This window comes from Nomascus leucogenys, chromosome 5 (assembly GCF_006542625.1).
Source record: "Nomascus leucogenys isolate Asia chromosome 5, Asia_NLE_v1, whole genome shotgun sequence".
NCBI classification, from domain to species: Eukaryota; Metazoa; Chordata; class Mammalia; order Primates; family Hylobatidae; genus Nomascus; species Nomascus leucogenys.
Window position 1 is genome coordinate 25,832,538 of NC_044385.1, and position 22,456 is coordinate 25,854,993.

Consider the following 22,456-nt stretch of genomic DNA (forward strand, 5'->3'; position numbering starts at 1 on the left):
CTAAATGCTAATCAAGAATATCATATTCAGCAAAATTACTTGTCAAAAATGAGAGAGAGATAATGACTTTTTCAAAGAAATAAAAGGTAAGAAAATTTGTTACCACTTGGCCTCACTTACAAGAAATGCTAAAGGGAGTCCTTCAAGTTGGAACAAAAATATGCTAAACATTAAGACAAAGCATATGAAAGTCTAAAGCTTGCTGATAAAAGTAAATATATAGACAAATACAAAATGCTATAATACTATAACAGTTGCGTGTAAATCACTTTTAGTTTTGGTATAGAAGTCAAAGACAAAAGTATTAAAAAAAAGATACTTATAAAAATATGCTAATTAATACAATAAAAATGTAATTTGGTATATCAATAACAAAGTGTGGAGAGAAGCAGTAATACGCAATTGTGTGTGCAACTGAACTCATGTTGTCATCAGCTTAAGACACACTGTTATAATTATAAGCTATTTTATGTAAGCCCCATGATAACCACAAAAACAAACCTATGGAAGATATACAAAGGAAAATGAGAAATGAACCAAAGTATATCACTACAAAAATCAATGAAACACAAATAAAGATAATGAAAAAAATGTAGGAACAAAAGAACTATAAGACAGATAGAAAATAATTTTTAAATGGCAATAGTAAATCTGTTCCTGTCAATAATGACATTAAATGTAAATGAATTGAACTCTCTGAACAAAAAAACATAGAGTGGCTAAATGGATAAAATTTTTAAAAACCTAGTCACATACTCTCTGCAAGAGACTCACTTTAGATTAAAAATATGTAGGACAAGGTGAAAAAAATAAAAAGAAAATATATCTCATAAAAATGGTAACCAAAATCAAGCCAAGGTGGCCATGATTTTTTAGGCAAAATGGACTTTGAGTCAAAAAGTGTCAAAAGAGAAAAGATGGATATAATACAATGACAAAAGAGTCAGTTCTCCAGGAAATATAACAATTATAAATATATATGTACCAAACATCAGAACACCTAAATGAATAAAGGGCACATTGACAGAAATGAGAGAGAAATAGACAGCAACACAATAATAGTAGAGAATTTTAATATTCTACTTTCAATAATGGATAGAACATCCAGACAGAAGATTAATAAGGAAACAGAGAACTTGAACAATGCTATAACCCAACTGGACCTAATAGACATATACTGAACATTTCACTCAACAGCAACAGAAGAAACATTCCTCTGAATTGCAAATGAAACAGCCTCCAGGATAAGTCATATATAAAGTCACAAAAGCCTTAACAAATTTAAAAAGATTAAAATAGTATTTTTTGACTGTGATAGAATGAAACTAGAAATCAATAGCAGAAAGAAATCTGAAAAATTCAAAAATATGTAAAAAATAACACATGCATAAATATGCAGTGGATCAAAGAAAAACATCAAAAGGGAAATGAGAAAATGTCTAGAGACAAATGAAAATACAACACAACATATCAAACCATACAGGATGCAGCAAAAGTAGTCCTAACAGGAAATTTTATAGCAATAAATGGCTACATTAAAAAAGAGAAAATAGGCCAGGTGTGGTGGCTCACGCCCATAGTCCCAGCACTTTGGGAGGCCGAGGCGGGTGGATCTCGAGGTCAGGAGATCGAGACCATCCTGGCTAACATGGTGAAACCCCACTAAAAATACAAAAAAATTTAGCTGGGCATGGTGGCGGGCGCCTGTAGTCCCAGCTACTCGGGAGGCTGAGGCAGGAGAATGGCGTGAACCCAGGAGGTGGAGCTTGGAGTGAGCCAAGATCGCACCACTGCACTCCAGGATGGGCAACAGAGCAAGAATCCGTCTCAAAAAAAAATAAAAAAAGAGAAAATATATCAAATAAACAACTTTACCCTAGACCTCAAGAAACTAGAAAACAAAGAACTAAGCCCAAAGTTAGCAGAGGGGATGAAAGAATAAAGATTAGAGCAGAGATAAACAAAATTGAGAATAGAAAAATCAATGAAACTAAAAGTTTTTGAAGAAAAGATAAACTAATTTGACAAACTTTTACACAGACTAAATAAGAATATAAGAGAGAAGATTCAAACAAAATCAGAAATGAAAGAGGAGACATTACAACAAATACCATAGAGATAAAAAAACTTATAAGAGGCTGAACAATTATGTGCCAACAAATTGGATAACCTAAAAGAAATGGATAAATTCCTAGAAATATCCAACCTACCTGGTGTGGTTTGGCTGTGTCCCCACCCAAATCTCATCCTGGCTTGTAGTTCCCACAATTCCCACATGTCATGAAAGGGACCTGGTGGGAGGTAATTGAATCATGGGGACAGGTATTTCCCATGCTATTCTCGTGATAGTGAATAAGTCTGATGAGATCTGATGGTTTTATAAAGGGAAGTTTCCCTGCACAAGCCCTCTCTTCTCTTGTCTGCCACCATGTGAGATGTGCCTTTCACCTTCCACTATGATTATTAGGCCTCCCTAGCCACATGGAACTGTGAGTCCATTAAACCTCTTTCTTTTGTAAATTGCCTGATCTTGGATGTGTCTTTATCAGCAGCATGAAAACAGACTAAGAGTAAACTGGTACCTGTAGAGTGGTGCATTGCTGAAAAGATACCAAAAAATGTGGAAGCAACTTTGGGACTGGGTAACAGGCAGAGGTTGGAAGAGTTTGGAGGGCTCAGAAGAAGAAAGAAAAATGTAGGAAAGTTTGGAAGTCCCTAGAGACTTGTTGAATGGCTTTGACCAAAATGCTGATAATGATAATGGACAAGGCAATCCATGCTGAGGTAGTCTCAGATGGAGATGAGAAACTTATTGGGAACTGGAGCAAAGGTGACTCTTGTTATGTTTTACCAAAGAGACTGGCAGCATTTTGCCCCTGTCCTAGAGATTTGTGCAACTTTGAACTTCAGAGAGATGATTTAGGGTATCTGGTGGAAGAAATTTCTAAGCAGAAAAGCATTAAAGAGGTGACTTGGGTGCTGTTAAAGGCATTTGGTTTTATAAGGGAAGCAGAGTACAAAAGTTCAGAAAATTTGAAGCCTGACAATGTGATAGAAAAGAAAACCCCATTTTCTGAGGAGAAATTCAAGCTGGCTGCAGAAATTTGCATAAATAGCGAAGAGCCGAATGTTAATCCACAAACAATGGAGAAAATGTCTCCAGGGCTGTTCAAGACCTTTGCAGCAGCCCCTCCCATCAGAGGCCTGGAGGCCCAGGAGGAAGAAAAAATGGTTTTGTGGGCTGGGCCCAGGGTCCCTCTGCTGTGTGCAGTCTAGGGACTTGGTGCCCTGCATCCCAGCTGCTTTAGCCATGACTAAAAGGGGCCAAGGTATAGCTCAGGCCATGGATTCAAAGGGTGCAAGCCCCAAGCCTTAGCAGCTTCCACATGGTATTCAGCCTGCAGGTACACAGAAGTCAAGAATTAAGGTTTGGGAATCTCTGCTTAGATTTCAGAGGATGTATGGAAATGCCTGGATGTCCAGGCAGAAATTTGCTGCAGGGGCAGGGCACTCATGGAGAACCTCTTCTAGAACAGTGTGGAAGGGAAATGTGAACTCCTGACCTCGCGATCCACCTGCCTCAGCCTCCCAAAGTGTTGGGATTACAGGCATGAAGCCTTTTTTATCTTTAATAATGCTTTTATTAAAGTCTTACCTTTCTGACAGTCTAAAATTACATAAGGTTTCCTTTGATTAGTGTTTGCCTGGTATTTTTTTTCATTGGTTTAATCTTTCCTGTGTCCTTATGTTTTAGAAGTATCTATTGTAAATAGATGTTGGATTAAAAAGATATATTAGTTTCACAATCTTTGTCTTTGGATAGGAAAACAATTTATATTTATTATGTAACAATATAAGCACATGTATTTCTACTTTACCTTTGTATTTATTCTGCTTTTCTAAGTTTCTTCTTTGTGCTTTTCTTACTTATTTTGTAGTGCTTGGTTTTCTTGGAAAGTGTACATTCTGGTATTTTTAGTGATTACCTTAGAAATTTAGTATGTGTATACAACTTACCAACATCTATAATTCATTGATATCTTCTCCCTATAACAGTATAAGAAACTTAAAAAATTTAGATTATCTTTTTCTTATTTTATATATTACTATTGATTAATACATTCATTGTGTTTCAATCACATGAGTAGACTCAAATATATATTTTAAACTTTTTAAAAATTCAATTTATTCTACTTTTTTTTAGTTTATATTTTTTTAACAATATCTTACTCCTCATTTTGCTAGAAATAGAAGTTCCACCCTATATTTTCAATTTCCTTGAGAACTCCTTAAAATATCTACACAGTTGGCTTTCACAGTACCTATCTGTCACATGATTATGTCATGTATGTATTAATTCTCTCCTCCTTTAACGAGAGTCTCTTGACAGGAGTAGGCCATCATGGAGAAAGTTTAAAATGTTGGCTTTGCAGTGAAACTACATGTTTGAAGTTTCCTGACGCCTGATTATCTTTGTTTGGTTTAAGATCATAATTGTTTTTCTCTTGTTCATCATAAAAATAATATTTCTTTTTACTATCTTCTTTACTCAAAAATGTGGATTTTTAACAACCTTTGGATTATAACAATGCACTGGAACAATCTTCCTTGTTATACACCAATTTCACTTAAAATTTGTTTTGTGGTGGAAAAACATCAAAGCATACCCCCACCTTGTAGAAAGACGTGGAACATCTGAGCATTATCTGTAGCAGGCACATCTGGTACCTAAAAAAGCATGGAGAACTTAAAATGTACCTGCCACCACTACCAAGACTATATTTAAGCAAGGAATAGGTCCAGGTTGATGAAGAAACATCTCTGGTATGAGACACTACTTGTGAAATATGGAACTTATTACTGAGTTTTCAGCTATTAACAATTGCACCAAATGGTCTTGTGACTCAGCTGCACAAGAAAGGTTTATTCTTGGCTGAATACAATCAGTCAACATACCCATTCTGAGTTAATGTCCGCAAAACCCAGACTCCAAGCCAATTTTTTCCTAGGGCTCTGACTCATAAAGTCATACTATTAACATCTTCATTCTAAACACAACTCTCACCTAAGTGATAGAGCCTGGATAGTTACAGTATGGACAGAGAAGGAGTGCCTTGTTACCCCAGGATGGGTGGCTGTGCCTGTACTCGTCTCTGCCTGGGGGAGGCTGCCTATTGGCTTTGATTATAGGAGCCTACACTGGGGATCTGGGCCAAGTTCCACTCTCGCATGTAGGAAGCACACCTTCTGCTGCCTTTATGAAAAATCGTGGGTATTAATATCATAAATCTCAGTGATTGCTTAGACAGTCTTGCATATTAGGGCCCCATTGTTAGTTTGCACTTTGCTCAGACCTTGCTCTAATGCCGGGCTTCTTTCAAATTATTTTGGCAGGTGTGTTGGCTGTTCAGCAGTTATTGGGAAAAAGAATGAGGGAAACAGAGACTGGGCTCTCACTTCCTTCTACAGTTCTGTGGCCTGCCCTGTCCCCTGTGCTACAAACCAGATTGGGAGGGGTGAGGTTGGTATCTGGGCCTGGAAGTAGAGAGTGAGAAAGGACTTACAGATTATCCTGTCCCCTCATCCCAGTTGACCTGAAACCTAATTTGCCATTACATTTCCCCACATATTCACAGTGATTATATTCCTCAGATGTTCTGAAATGATCCCAGTGGAAAATAGCCCATTCTATTGTTCTTAAGAGAACATTTATATTTATGAGACCATGTGTCCTAAATTTAGGTTTGGAGACTGTTTCCATAATATCCTCACTCTGCTACAGGATTAATAGATAATCTCTACTGGTATTTGTACTCATTTGAGTTGAAATTAGTTACAATGCAGAGTTTCAATTGATACACATTCTAGTCCTCTGGGACCTGAGCTCTCTTCCTTCTCTTTTGACTTTCAAAGACATGATTTAGGGTGGTGAGTCTAGGGACCAAGAGAAGTGAGGAACAAAAAGAGATGGATCCCCTGTGCAGACTATGAATTTGCTTTTTTCTCACGCAGGACACCCTCCCTCATTGGACATGGCCCAGGCGTGGCCAGGTTGCCAGGCTTCAAGGATGGTATCCTGGACATGAGAATTGCTCCAGACTCATCCTCTCCCTGCTACCGGTACCTTTGTGTCTTCTATCACCAGCTGATTTCAGATTTAGCCACAGTTAGAATCCTCAAGCACTTGATAGCTTTGTCCCTTTCATGCCAGCATTTAATCCTGGTGTATCTGGAATCCAGCTTGAATCACAGCTTAGGAATCCATATATCAGACATCCTCTCCCCACCATGATTTCCCCAAGACTTCACTCTACTACCATCCAGAAATTCAGGAAAGAGATAGAACTACTGCATATCTGACTTGAATGATATGGCAGAATTGTCCGCTGGGCAGTTAAAGTGTGCATACTGATTGGAGCTTATTTTTTACTCTTATTTTGCTATTCCACTAGTATTTTAAGCTGCCAAAGAAACCTCTTTCAGCTGTTCTTTTCCCAAACCACTTTAACAGCAGTTGCTTCTGTGACCAGATAAAAATTCATAAAAATTAATCCAGTCTGTTTTCCAAATTGGCTTGCAATTTGCATTATTACCAGAAATATATGAGAACATCCTTTTTATCACATCTCTGCCAGCAGTAAGTATTATGATTCTTTTAATTTTTTGCTAGTGTGGTAAGTACAAAGTCATAGCACATCATTACTTTAATTTGCTGGTTTGTGGCTTTCAAACAAAAATATGCAGAATTTGAGCATATTTTCATGTGTTTGGTGGCCATTTGCATATAATTTTCAATGAGTTGCATGTAACTTTACTCAATTTTCTAGCAATTAGTAAAAGCTATTTGGATATTATAATAATTATTTATCTTGCCTACTATTTGCATTATAAACATTTCCCCAAAGTAAACATTGTTGAAATTGCTCATACTTTTCCACACATATTTTTTAACTTAATTTAGTAAATTTAATTTTATTTAAAGTTTTAATTTAAAAATCAAGTGTCATTTAATTTAAAACATCCATCTTCCCGTTTATAGAGTTTCTTTTCTTTTCTTTTTTTTTTTCCTTTTTGAGATGGAGTCTTGCTCCGTCACCCAGGCTGGAGTGTAATGGTGTGATGTCGACTCACTGCAATCTCCGCCTCCTGGGTTCAAGCGATTCTCCTGCCTCAGCCTCCTAAGTATCTGGGATTACAGGCATGCACCGCTACGCCTGGCTAATTTTCATATTTTTAGTAGAGACAGGGTTTTGCCATGTTGGTCAGGCTGGTCTTGAACTCCTGATCTCAAGTGATCCACCTGTCTTGGCCTCCCAAAGTGTTGGGATTACAGGCATGAGCCACCACCACAAGCCTTAGAGTTTCTAGTTTTAATCAAGATGCTTCTCTTACCTCTAGGTTTACCTGGAATCTCCCAAATATGCAATCTCACCTCTAAGAATCTGTCTTATAAGAATAAAAACACCAGGATATAATGATGTTTTCAAAAGGATATTATTTTACCATGTTTCAGTAAGTACAAAATAAAATGTAAAAATAAATGTCCATCAATAGGGAAATGATTAAATAAATTACGGTAGACAAACACTGTTAAATGAAGAAAGAAAGAGAGTTATAATAGTTGTCTTGAAAAGACTTCCCAGGAAATATTTTTGAATGACAAAAGCAAGTTGTAGGAAATTATGTGTTATATGAATCCATACTTATAAAACAAAAATGCCAGAAATGTATGTGGGAATATGTGTAATACATATGTGTTTATATCCTTTCTCTCTCTCTCTCTTTCTCTCTCTCTCTCTCTTTTTAGAGACAAGGTCTTGCTGTGTTGCCCAGGCTGGGATACAGTGGTACAATCATAAATCACTGCAGCCTTGAACTCCTGGGCTTAAGTGAGCCTCTCACCTTAGCCTCCCAAGTAGCTGTGACCACAGGCATGTGCCACCACATCCAGCTAATTTAAATTATCTTTTGTTTGTAGAGACAGGATCTTGTTGTGTTGTCCAGACTTGTCTCAAACTCCTGGCCTCAAGCAATCCCTCCACCTTTACCCCCCAAAGCACTGGGATTACAGGTGTGAGCCACCATGACCAGCCTGTTTATGTCTTCATACCTCTATAAACTTAAAAAATATGGAAGGTCATATGCTGATGCGGATGGAAAGCACCACTAGTAGGGAGGTGGGGAAAGAAGATGGAGGAGGAGAGAATAATAAAATAATCAGGAAAGATTTTATTAAAGACAAGTATAAGAATTATGATACCCACTTCAAAAAATCAGCTACATTTTAAATCTTTGTTTCCTTGAATGCCTCACCTTACTATAAAATTCGCCCTTCATTTATTTTCAACATGTCATCAAGGACACAAAACGAGATTATGTAGTCTATAATAATAGTATGGTGAAGTAGAAAAAACTTAGGCTTAGCTCAGCTTACAGGTATCTGGTGACTTGTATTAGTCATTGTCTCTTGAAACCCAGAATAGTTCTAATGATCTGCAGATCTAATGATCTGCAGGTCCTTCTCAGCTTCACCCATTCCTCACCTATGATCTAACCCAGGATTTCTCAGGGGTGTCACTATTGACATTTTGGGCCAGGGTTCCTTGCTGAGTGGGTGGGTGGAGTGGGAGGTGCCGTCCTGTACATTGTAGGATGCTAAGCCGCCTCATCCTTGGTCTCTGCCTACTAGACGCCAGACGTCACTCAGTGGTGACAACCAAAAAATGTCCCTTAAGGGTATAAAATCATCCCCAATTTTGAACCATTAATCTAATTTGAATGATTATTATATCCTTTTCCTGAAATTTGTTTTCTCTGTTAACTGAAAAGAACACTGCTCGAGAATTCCTTTGAAAACTGACCTCTGAATTATTTAAGTGTCCTTTATTTTGATTAAGTGTGTGTCACTTTATCATTTGTGTGAGAGAGATATGAGCTTGTTGTTTTCCTCTCTGTATTACACAAACAAGTTAGAATGACTCATTCATTACAGGCACAGGGAAGCTCAGCCTTCAGGTGCTCGGGGAATGTTCATAATAAATCACAATTATCTGAATTGTTTTGAGTGACTATTATATGGCTAGAGAACAATGACTTCGACTTAATTTAAACGAGGGAAGTTCCTATTTTTTTTTGCTTTATTTCTAAAATAATCACGTGTACACATGAACTGCTTTATTCTTTATTGCACTATTTTTTCTTAGAATTCTGGGCTTTAATGAAAGTGATGCTCCAGGATAAAGGAATAAATCAGGAGCCTAAAAAACCATAGGCTTTGATGGTTTTGCTTTAAGGTAGTGTCTGAGTTTGGAAAGTCCAGAGAGCCCTGGAATTCTGAACAGCTCAGTTGTTACAACCTGAGGAAAATTCTCCAAACGTCATACATGGATTCATCCCACTCAAGCATACTCTTGCATTTGTTTAGGTCATGACTTTCAAGCAGTTTTCTCAGACAATCAAGAAGCACAGAGGTCTACAAAACCATCATGTTGACAACACTGATTGTGTGATTTTTGTGTGGGTGGCGAATGTAATCTGAGACTTGGTTTTGTCATAACCTGTTAATGAGGTTGAATGGAAGTGACCAACCCCATGACCTCCATCCAGCAAGTTGGTGGCTACTGAGATTTTTTTAAAGAACTTAATTATTTCCATAAAACCAAATAGCTTAGACCAGTTCACAACACCAGCAAAAGTTTTTTGTGTTTATAACCATCTAAAAAAACCATTCATTCATTCATTTAATAAAAATTGTCTAAGTACCATGTACCAGGCATTGGGCTGGGGAGACCGTGGTGACAACATTCTCCCTGCCCTTGTGGAGTTTAAACTCTAGTGCAGTAAAGAGACATTAATGACTTATTCTCATAAATCAGTGTTTCACGTACTGAAGCAGGAGCACTGGTGCTGTACAGGATCTGTGCTTCTTACAAGGTCAGGGAAGACTTCCCCTGAGGAGCAAATGCTTACTCTGAGATTTGAAGGATCATTAAGAGTTAACTTAGCAACAAAAGGAGGTAAGATCATTTCAAGAAGAGGACTTTGCATGTGCAAAGTTCTTATGATGAGGGTAGGCCAGTGCCACTGGAACAGAGATGGGAAATGTAGAGAGAGATGTGAGATATGCTTGAGAGATGGCAGAGGCCAGACCTTGTGGTTCAAAATAAATTCCACCTCATCCTATAAACAATGAGAAGACTACAAAGAGCTTTAGGAATGAGTTGACATAATCAGTGTTATTTAAGCAGAAGTTTGACACAACTATGTTTTGAAATTCTTCTGCCTGAGTTTAAAGAATGGGTACGAGAGAGCCCAGAGGGGCTGCCAGCAGATAGTTTAGGAGAGTATTTGACTAGCCCAGGCAAGAGAAGATACTATTTTGCATTAGAGTGAATATGGCAGTGGTAGTGAAGATGGAGAAAAATGAAGATTTCAGAGATTTTTATGGGGTAATAATTGGAATTTGTGGTAAGTATTGCTAGGGGGCGAAAGTGGGAGGAGGAAGAAAGAAAATATGAGAATGACCTTGGAAAAACTGGATTAATGAGATGCATAATTTTTTTTCTGAATTTCAGATGAGGTTCAGATAATTAACTTTCCCGAGGTCACAGAGTCAATCCACGGCACAGCCAGGGTTGAACCCAGGTGAGTCCAACAGCAAAGCCAAGGGTTTATCTATGGCTGAAATAGTTCTTACAAGCTTTGTAAGATCTAGAAAATGAGGCAATTTTTTTTTTTTTAAGACGGAGTTTCACTTTTGTTGCCCAGGCTGAAGTGCAATGGCGCAATCTCAGCTCACCACAACCTCCGCCTCCCAGGTTCAAGTGATTCTCCTGCCTCAGCCTCCCAAGTAGCTGGGATTACAGGCATGCGCCACCATGCCCGGCTAGACAATTTTTAAAAAAATAAAAACTGGGGTTCTGGTACTTTTGATGAAATAGACCTCTTCTTACAATTTCGCTCCCCCACCCCCCACACACACATTTTGCATGTGACTTACCCTTCATGTCTAGGAAACCAATTAAAATATGGTTCTAGAAGGAGTCAGCAGTGTTGGCTGCATTGCTTTCCAATCATTCCAAACCCCACCATGAAAAAGAAAGAAGAACCAGATAGCAAAAGAAAAATGCAAGGATGATATTGATAGCTAAAAATAAAACTAGATAGCAGCTTTTCTGCACAATTCTCAAACTACAAGGGGTTGAGGACAAAATACCAGCACCCATAAGCCCTGCATTGGTGTTTGAGTTGCCTGAAATATCCAAAACCAGAAGCCCAGAGTAGCCAGAGCAGTGGAAAGTGTCACGGGCCAGTTCTGGGTTAGCACCAGGAGGGGTATTGTCCAGCACAAGCGTGGATTAGAGGAAGAGGCCTGTGACGTATCCTAAAGGGGCTGGAGCAGTCAATCCCCAATAAATCCTTAAAACTAACCCCCAGAACTTCCTTCCACATAGATACACACACACACATACACACACATGCCTGGAAGCGGAATCAAGATAAGTTACCAGTAGACAACCAAATCGTAGATGAGGGGAAGGTTGTGCTATAAAAGCTTCCCACCTCATAAATGAAAATTAATGATAGAATTAGGATGACCCCATTTGCAATTCCCCAAATTAGTAAGGGATCCAGTCATCAAGCATCGTTGGCTGTTAATGTCACAAAAAGAGAGATACCCAGATATCGAATGTCTCCCACTGTAAAAACATACCACTGCCTACAGTCCTGACACATGGATAGGAACTGAGTCGAAGCAGGATCTGTCTGATCTGATCCGGTTTGCAGCCAATATCGGGAATAGAGGAGCAGGCTGAACTGAACTTTGTGTTGGCAATCAGCAAAATCGAGACTGGACAAATATCCAGGTCAAATGCCCTATTTTCTTTAACAGATAAATTATAAAGAAAAGAAAGGGAAAAAAGGAAAAGACTTAAAAGATGTATCAGTTTTCTTTAAGTGGATCAGACTAACTGAAGCTCCTGGGGATGTTCACTGAAGTGATAAAAGTATAAAGAAATTCACAAAAGTGAACAAGAAAATACAAGTTTGTGATTAAAATTGGGCAGAGAGGATTATGGTTGGAATGGCTTCTAAGATGTTAACAAATTTTGTCTCTTGACCTGAGTGATGGTAACAAGAATTTCTGCCTTGTAGTAACTCATAAAACCCTGCATTTGTTTTGTGTGGCAATTCCTCAAGGATTTAGAACTGGAAATACTATTTGACTCACCAATCCCATTACTGGGTATATATCCAAAAGAATATAAATCATTCTATTATAAAGATACATGCACACGCATGTTCATTGCAGCACTATTCATAATAGCAAAGACATGGAATCAGCCCAAATGCCCATCAATGATAGACTGGATAAAGAAAATGTGCTACGTAGACACCATGGAATACTATGCAGCCATAAAAAGGAACAAGATCATGTCCTTTGCAGGGCCATGGATGAAGCTGGAAGCCTTTCAGCTTGCTTTGTGTCTTTCTGTACATATTTTAATTTACAATGCAAAAACAGAAAAAAAGCAATGTAATTTACTTGGACAGGCCCCAGTTTATTCTAAAAAATAAAATAGGTAGCTAGAGAGATAGGCTGTTCTTCTTGCAAAAGTGAAGTATTCAAAGTTTGCTTCATATTTCCTAAATATCCGTAAGAATTGTTTCAACTGATAATTAATATAGGAAATGAATTTGCAAATGTGATCTATAGTTTTATCTCATCTCTACCTGAGTTAAGTGACATAGTACCATGTCTAAAATTTATGTAATCAGTGTACAGTCTGTGTCTTCAAGGTTACCTCTCATTGTTATCAAATCTGTACATTCTGAACGGCTGGCTGGGACAAATAATCAACATCTGAATGAACAAAACCCACCAGTTACCTAACCCCAGGGTTGAGGAAGGAGAATGACCATGGTTGATGGCAGGGTCAAGAACTTTGGGTGGAAAATATCTCCCATATCATATCAGAAGAAAGTCCCCAGAGCAAGGAATAAAAGGATAGTGCATGTTTAGGAGCTTTCCTGGGTGCCAAGAATATGTTTGGTTTATTACTGTGATGTTTCTGCAGCTGCCTGCTTGTAGAAAGAGCTGCAGGAAATCTGTCATCCTTCTTCAAAACAAGCAAGGGTCACTAAAGCCCCATTATTGGGCCAAAGCAGGAAATACAACAAAGCCCAACATAATATGGTTCTATTGAAAGGAACCTGACTTAGGAAAGAGTGGCGGATTTTTCTTAGGATTGTTAGTCTAAGCTGTTCCCAGGCCGGTCATGATTAAAAGACATGCTTATTTAATGATCAACAGCTTATGACAAATCACAAAGGCTATCAATAGGAGAAGGAAGCTTGTGCATCCAGATGTAATCCTTTTCTGATGTGCCAGGAAATATTAACCATTGATGACAAAGTAAAATAAAACAAAGGTGATTGTTGCCATGCCATTTTTGGATGCATGCCAGGACTATGTAACTGCCCATGGAGATGGGAAGGTCAGGCAGAGTCACTCATAAGTACAATTATATAGGTTTTGGTGTTGGCTGCTCCATCAAGACACCCTGTGACTTCAGGTAATTCATTAAACTGAAGAGAGAGAGAGAAATCTTTTCTTGTAAGAAACGAAAAAAAAAAAAAAGTTTAGTAATCTCTCCATGACATTTGTATTAGCAAGGTCATTAGTCAAAATAGCAGGTCACCTTTAAAAGGAAGTCACATCATGTATATTCTAGGAGGTATATGGGACCTCTAGTTACAGTGCTTTTAAAGAAAATATGTGCATTGTCCGTGTGCCAAGGATAAAATGCTACTAGATAGTAACTGACAATATACAGTGAAGTCTCAACTTCTATTTAAAAATGGATACTTAGAGTTATGTAATGGTTTTCTCTGGAGAAGTTAACAATGATTTATTTATTCATTCCTCCTATGACCCAAATAAACATTTGGTAAGACCGATAGCTGTCATGTATCTCTCTATCCTAGTGTGCGCTGGATCCTCCCATGAGGGGGATCCTCCCTGAGGAGAATGTAAATACTAACATCCCCCCATGAGGAGGTCTGGACCCACCCAAGCCTTGAGCTTCTGAAAACCAGAGCTTTTGTTATACTGAGAAATTCTTTGTCACTAGAGAGTGAGAAATGAAGATTGATCTGCTGTCCTAAGCCCCAAATCTATTGTGCTAGGGGAAATAGGGGCCTTGATTCTAGATGAGCATTAAGCCACAGCCCCCCAAGTCCCAGTCTTCTTTCCGCCATGTATGCCCATTTTGCCTGACTGGCCTTTTTCTTTGTCCATAGCTCAGTCCCCTCTATCCAGGCCAGTCAGCTTGATCTTTCCTTCTTTCCTTCCTTCTCTCCCTCACTCCTTTCTTCTCTTTTCCTTAAACTATCATTGAATCCAAGTGACTCAAATATGAATTAAAAAATCAAAAGAAGTTTAATTTTCCCACTTCTTCCCCTTTTTAGTCTCGTTAGAAGGGTTATTACTGCCTACCCAGAATAAAGTTCCTATGGCCAACATAGCCTGGGTTGTATCTCACAGGAGGGACCGCAGCTCAGCCAGGCTTAAGACTATACATTAACGCAAGTCTGAGTCTCTGATCTTCCTTACATTTTTAGGAGTCTTAAGCGTGAATAGAACACACAACATTATGTAGCACTGGCCCCATACCTTGCAAATGTAGAAAACAAACTGTTTTCAGCTCTAGAGCAATATCCGAGGAAAGGAAAACTTTTATTCCTAGACTCCCCAACTGCATTTTTTTTTTTTGAGACCGAATTTCACTCTTGTTGCCCAGGTTGGAGTGCAATGGTGCAATCTCGGGTCACGGCAACCTCCACCTCCCAGGTTCAAGCGATTCTCCTGCCTCAGCCTCCCCAGTAGCTGGGATTACAGATATGCACCACCATGCCCAGCTAATTTTTTATTTTTAGTAGAGACAGGGTTTCTTCATGTTGGTCAGGCTGGTCTTAAACTCCCGACCTCAGCTGATCCGCCTGCCTTGGCCTCCCAAAGTGCTGGGATTACAAGCATGAGCCACTGTGCCCGGCCCCAACCTGCATTCGTATCCACAGTCCCTCATCTGCATTTCCAAAATTCAAAATGTATTTGACAGTGAATATTCACCTCAACTGACTGATGTTATTTATAGTTTTTATCTATCATGCCAAGTATGAATATTCATATACGTTGCTTCAAAATATGAGTGTTAGATTATAGGGTATTTCTGAAGATCCTATTAGAGGTGATAGATATGTAAATAACTGGTATACATAATCTGACTAACTCTGAATTCAGAAACACACATGACTCCACGAATTTTAGAGAAGAAATCATGGACTTGTATTGCCAAAGAGCACTATAAAGCTGATAGAGTTAAGATAGATGGAGATTTCACTTTCTTCAGCTACAGCAAGGTGCAATTCAGTCTGTCAGAATTCATAATTGGGGAGCTCAAAGCCAATGAGAAGAAATTACCTAGTGAAGATTAATTTTGGCACAATGAATGTATCAAATCTGGGGAGGAGATCTTAACATCCATTTTTTTCCTTTCTCTCCAAATGTCATTAAAGACATTATTGTCCCCTTGAGAACTTCAGGTATTTGTAATGATAGCAGGCCCAGTCACCAGGTCTTATTTGAAATACCTTTCCTTCCCATGGCAGGTAAGTGGGTCCCAAGAGGTGCAAGAGAGAACTGGCCCAATGTGAAAGCATTTCTAAGGCTTTGTTGGAGTTATATTTAGTTACATCTCATCGTCCAAAGAAAAAGACCAAGGCAGAGTAGAAGAACAATCGATGGTACTTATAAGGGGTGTAACTACAGGGAGGGGAAGAATCTGTGTCCATTTTTATAACTTATCACAAATTCCTGTCACAAAGAAGGAAACATCAGGAGGGGGAGAAAAGTGTTCCCTGTTGGCATCCACTGTCATACAGCTACAAAGCAATGAAGATAGGATTTAATCTGATTCTAGAGCCTGCTCTTAATAACCTGCTCCACCCACTATACTTTCTGTTTGACTGACTCCTACGTTTTTGCACAAATTCCCATCACATAGAAAGAAACAACAGGAGGGGGAAAAAGTATCCCCTACTGGCAACCTCTGTCACACAGTTACAAAGCGGTGAGGACAAGATTTAATCTAATTCTAGAGCCTGTTCTTAATAACCTGCTCCTCCCCCTATTCTTTCTGATTGACTGACTCCTAAGTTCGTTGCAGCAGAAATGGACTCTATTCACCAGCATGGACTCAGCCAGCAATTTAAGTGTAGGAGCAAATAGAGGCTGGCATGTAGCTGCTCCACCGTCCTGGCCATTGCAGGGCTCATGGATTATAAACACAGGACTGATATGGGTGACTGCAGCACCAGCATATCTTAGAGTTCCTGTTTTGGCCTCAGAGGGGATTCTCTCTCTTAATCTCCTATCACTATCCAGATATTTGGATGCAAATACCACAGAGGTGCAAGCCTCAGGTGTGAAGCAAAAGGATTAAGGCCATAGATTCTGATCTATGCTCTGTCTTCAGCATGCTACCCTAAGGAAATCCACTTCACGACAGTTTTTAAGTAACTTAAATCTTGGAAGTGCTAAGTAGGTTTATTGAAATTTAAGTCTACCTTAATTTTTTAAAATGACTGCATCCGAATGAAACATACTGTACTTTCAAAGAAGAAAAGTCTCCGGGCTTTTTAATTGCTTTTTCTCCTTCTCTATCTTGTGACTCTTTCTATCTTGAAATATAGGATGACTATTGATCCAGAGTTCTTTGAATGTCGTAGATTATCCCATTAAAGGGTTTTCTTTGACTACTAAAAATCAGTTATAATATTATCCCATATCTGTTAGTTTTCTATTGATTTCAAACACTTCAAATCTCCAAATACGGAATTTGGGAAGCAGTAGTCCAGGAGTTTGTTGAGTGATAATGTTGAGGCAGTGAGGGAAGAGAGTTTTAGGGAAGGAAGAGATGAGTGTGGGGCTTGGAAGAGATATGAGAGGTTATATGGCTTGCTTATGGACTCAGATAGTAGGGCCAGGGATCTAAATCATACAGCAGCTCACTTAGACATGCCCTAATCCTATTGCAGAATGACTATATTTTTAAGGTGAGGAAAAAAGTGAAATGAAGTCTGCAGGAAGCATACACAAAGAGCAGAAAAGCTGCAGATGCCATGAGAAGTAGAATACTGCTGACAGATGTTCTTTGCTTATTGGAGAGCCCTCCTCACTCCAGACAGCATCTTCATCAACTCTGTGACACTGCTTGTTCCCTCAAGCATGTGACAGGCATCATAATGACTTTCACAAGTGTGCTCAACAGAGGGATGCCGTGAAATTGTAGCATCTCTTTCACCCAGTACCTTTACAGCAGTCTTATAAATTCCTTTCTTTAATCCAGCCACCCAGCAGGACACAACTCTATTGAAAAAGAAATTCTAGACCATACCAAAGATTTTCAAAAGAAGACTGGACCCTGTTCCTATTAAGGCTGGATCATTTTAGCTTTTAGGCTTTTAGATATCTCTGCCAATCAGCCTATCAGTCTACTAGTCATTATAGTATAGAGAACATAAAATATTTGTGGGTATGTATGTAATATGCATGTATATACATATATAGAATTTGTATAACTATATATCATTAGTTTAATTCATCAAATTAATAAACTCTGATGAGCACTACCAATTCTTCAGACTATGGAGAGTTGGAATGGACCAAACACATCTTTTCCCAGCTCAAAGAATCAAGACTGATGTTACAGGATTTCTGGGACAAGCCAGAGGAAGGCACTGAGTAAACCTGACTGTGAAACTGAAAGGATAAGAGAAGAAAACAAAACAAATCACACGTTTTAACGCATGTTCAACTTGAATCTGTATCCTGGGTGAGCAACATCTACCAAATGGTTATTCAAATGCATTTTTCAGTAGATTTCTGGTTCTGACTAATATGGAATCTTAGGGACTGGATCTATTCTTTCACCTCACATAAGCCAAATAAATGAATACATAGTCATACCTACATATGTGGCAAAATATATTAAATAACAGCTTTTAGGCATTGGACATTAGGCAACAAAAGGCAATGAGCGATCCCTAACAGATGGTAAACAGAAAAAGGTGAGCCCTACGATTACCCCATCTTACTGCCCAGACAGAGTTTTCAGGTTGTAGCACAAGGATGGGAAAATCCAGAGAGAGTCCAGTGGCAATGATAAGTTAGAGAGATAAACTGTAAGTCCAGGGAAGGCACCTAGAGTTCATAGGCAGAGTACCAGAGAGAAGAGAGCTGTAGAGAGAGAGAGGAGGTTCTTCCTTGAATCTTCAGCTGAGTACTGCCGAGTGTAAATGAGACAGAAAACTACCTGGGGGTGAACGGAGGGGCACCCAAAAGTATTAGAGAAAATAATCCCAGCAATCATACAGAGGTAGAAATAGTTCATGTTCCCTCCAGGCAGAGTGGAAAACCTTATATCCTCTGAGCCATGGGATAGAATACTTAGAATGGTTTTGCCTCAGTAAAGGGGCAAAATTAGCCCTAGACTAAAAACTCTTTTCCCAACTAACAAAGCTTAAAGTGAAAATCCTAAAGGGATAAACTACTTCCAAGAAGCTTATCTGCTGAACAAATATCAATAAAGTAAAAGGATATAATCGTGTAAAGAATGTTCTCTGACGGCAATAGAAGTGAATTAGAGCCAGGTGCAGTGGCTCACGCCTGTAATCCCAGCACATTAGGAAGCTGAGGTGGGTGGATCACCTGAGGTCAGGAGTTCAAGACCAGCCTGGCCAACATGGCGAAACCCCGTCTCTACTAAAAATACAAAAATTAGCCAGGCGTGGTGGGGCATGCCTCTTATCCCAGCTACTCAGAAGGCTGAGGCAGGAGAATCGCTTGAACCCAGAAGGCAGAGGTTGCAGTGAGCCGAGATCAGGCCACTGCAGTCTAGCCTGGGCTACAGAGGGAGACTCCGTCTCAAAAAAAGGAAGTAAATTAGAAATCAATTACAGAAATGGATATGGAAAATCTCTAAATATTTGGAAATTATATAACCCTCAAAATAATCCAAGAATCAAACACTCAAAGAAGTCAAGAGAAATAGAAAGTAGTTTTAACTGAATGAAAATGAAAGTACAACAAACTAAACTGTGTGAGTTGCCAATAAAACAGCATTTAGAGGGGAATCTCTATAGCATTTATTACATAAGAAGTGTCTCAAATCAATAACCTTGAGTTTCACCTTAAAAATTACAGAAAGAAAAACAAGTTAAACCCAAAGCCAACAGAAGAAAGGAAATAATCAAGGCTAGAGCAGAGATCAATAAAATTCACTTTCCACGTCACAAAAGATCAGAGATTAAAAGCGGCTCAGTGCTGTGGGGATGTTGCTTGGAAATTTGGCCATGTGTAAAATGATTCTCACCAGCATTTAATAGGGAAAATTAAAAGGGAAATATAGGCCACTTGCCTAAGGAGGGGAAAGTACAAAGAGCAGAGAAGAGGGAACCAAGCATACTTGCTGGTTATCCACCCCAACAGAGACATTCTTCTTATTATTTGATAGGAGACGGTCAAGGGAGAAGTTCAGTTTGGAAAGACAATGTATTCTCTGGAACTGTTATTTGAGGGTCAAAATTTATATAACCCAACAGCTAAAATCCTTTCCAATTCTTTTACTTTTCTTGGTCTCATTGCAGTGATAAAATGAGAACCATGGACACAGTGCTTATTTTTAGTAATCCTATGTGGCTAATGTTAATTCTTTTTGCTCTTCATCTTTTAGATGACTTATCAAAATCAGCCACCCTTTCTTCTTCCCATATACCTCCACTTCCAGATTTAGAACCTCAGATGAAAAATGGCAAAAGAATAACTTATAAAAGGAAATTATTTGCATAAAGTTACCAAACACATGTTTGGTAATAAATGGAAAGCAACCCTGTGTTCTAGCGTATGTCCTGCCCCTACAATGGTAGTCCCCTTCCCTTCCCTTACCCACCTAGGGCTCTGAGCAAACTCCCTCATGTCCTGTACACCAAGATGTTTCTGCTTTGGGCAATGGGGAAAAAGAAGTGGCTTTAATTTGGTCTTAGCTAAAACCTTGTGAGACAGGTATTAGTATTAATCTCACTTTACCAGTAAGAGGACTGAGTCTTAGAAAAGCAACTTGACCAATGGCATGTAAAAGTAAGAGGAACTCAAACACAGGTTATCTGGCCAGATTTCATGCTGTTCTGCCACCCTACACAGGCTTTAAATGAGCTATGCTTTACCCTAAAACTCATTTTTTTCATTAATTATTTCTTTTGTTTATCCAATCGCTTATTCAACAGATGCTTATTGTAACCGGCAATGTCCCATTTTTCATTAAATGTTTTATAAAAATCTATGTTTGAATTTTAGAGGAACTGCCATATCATTTTGCAAAGTGGCTACACCAGTTTACATTCCCACCAGAAATGTACAAGGGTTCAATTTCTCCTCATCCTTGCCAATACTTGTTATTTTCTGCCTTTGTTTTCTTTTGTTCGGGTTAGTTTGGTTTAATTTTTCATAATAGCCATCCTAAGTGGTGTGAAATAGTATCACATTGTCATTTGGATTTGCATCTCCCTGGTGATTAGTAACGTTGAGCATCATTTCATGTGCTTATTGGCTATTTATATATTTTCTTTGGAGAAATGTAGATTCAAGCCCTTTGCCCATTTTTATTTGAGTTTTTATTGTTGAGTTGTAGAAGTTCTTCATATATTCTGAATATTAATCCCTTATCAGATATATAATTTGAAAGTATTCCCTCTCATTCTGTGGGTTGTCTTTTAACTCAATTGATAGTATTCTTTGATGCACAAAAGTTTTTTATTTTAATCAAGTCCAATGTGTCTACTTTTTCTTAACTTTAAAATTTTTTGCAGGTACATAGTAGGTGTATATATTTATGGGGTATGTGAGATGTTTTGATATAGGTATGCAACACGAAATAAGCACATCATGGAGAATGGGGTAACCATATCCATCCCCTCAAGCACTTATCCTTTGAGTTACAAACAATCCAATTATACTCTTTATTTAAAAATGTACAATGAAGTTATTATTGGCTATTGTGCTATCAAATAGTAGGTTTTATTCATGCTTTTTAACTTTTTTTTTCTACCCATTAACCATCGTCACTTTCCCTTCTGCCCCCCACTACCCTTCCCAGTTTCTGGTAACCATCTTTCTACTCTTTATGTCCATGTGTTCAATTGTTTTAATTTTTAGATCCCACAAATAAGTGAGAACATGTGACGTTTGTCTTTCTGTGCCTGGCTTATTTCACCTAACATAATGATCTCCAGTTCCATCCATGTTGTTGCAAATTTCTGGATCTTATTCTTTTTTATGGCTGAATAGTACTCCATTGAGGATATGTACCACGTTTTCTTTATTCATTTATTTGTTGAAGGACACTTAGGTTGCTTCCAAATCTTAGCTATTGTAAACAGTGCTGCAACAAACATAGGAAGGCAGGTATCTTTTTGATTTACTGATTTCCTTTCTTTAGGGTATATAGCCAGCAGTGGGATTTCTGAATAACATGGTAGCTCAAGTTGTAGTTTTCTGAGGAACCTCCAAACTATTCTCCATACTGATTGTACTTATTTACATTTCCACCACCAGTGTACAAGGATTCCCTTTCTCCACATTCTCACCAGCATTTGTTATTGCCTGTCTTTTGGATATAAGCCATTTTAACCGGGGTGAGATGATATCTCATTGTAGGTTTTGTTTGCATTTCTCTGACCATCAGTGATGTTGAGCACATTTTCATATGTCTGTTTGCCACTTGTGTGTCTTCTTTTGAGAAATCTCTATTCAAATCATCTGTTTATTTTTTGATCAGCTTATTATATTTTTTCTTGTGGAGTTATTTGAGCTCCTTATATAGTCTGATTATTAATCCCTTGTCAGATGGGTAGTTTGCAAATATTTTCTCCCATTCTATGGGTTGTCTCTTCACTTTCTTGATCATATTATTTGCTGTGCAGAAGCTTTTTAAACTTGATGTCATCTTATTTGTCCATTTTTGCTTTGGTTGCTTGTGCTTGTGGGGTATTGTTGAAGAAATGTTTGCCCAGGCCAATGTCCTAGAGATTTTCCTCTGATTGTTTCTTGTAGTAGTTTTATGGTTTGATGTCTTTAATTCATTTTGGTGTGATTTTTATATATGGTGAGAGATAGAGGTCTAGTTTCATTCTTTTGCATATGGATATCGTTTTTCCATTACTATTTATTGAAAAGACTGTCTTTTCTCCAGTGTATGTTCTTGGCACCATTGTTGAAAATGAGTTCACTGTAGGTGTGTGGATTTGTTTCTGGGTTCTCTGTTCTGTTCCATTGATCTATGTGTCTGTTTCTATGCTAGTACCATGTTGTTTTGGTTACTATAGGTCTGTAGTATAA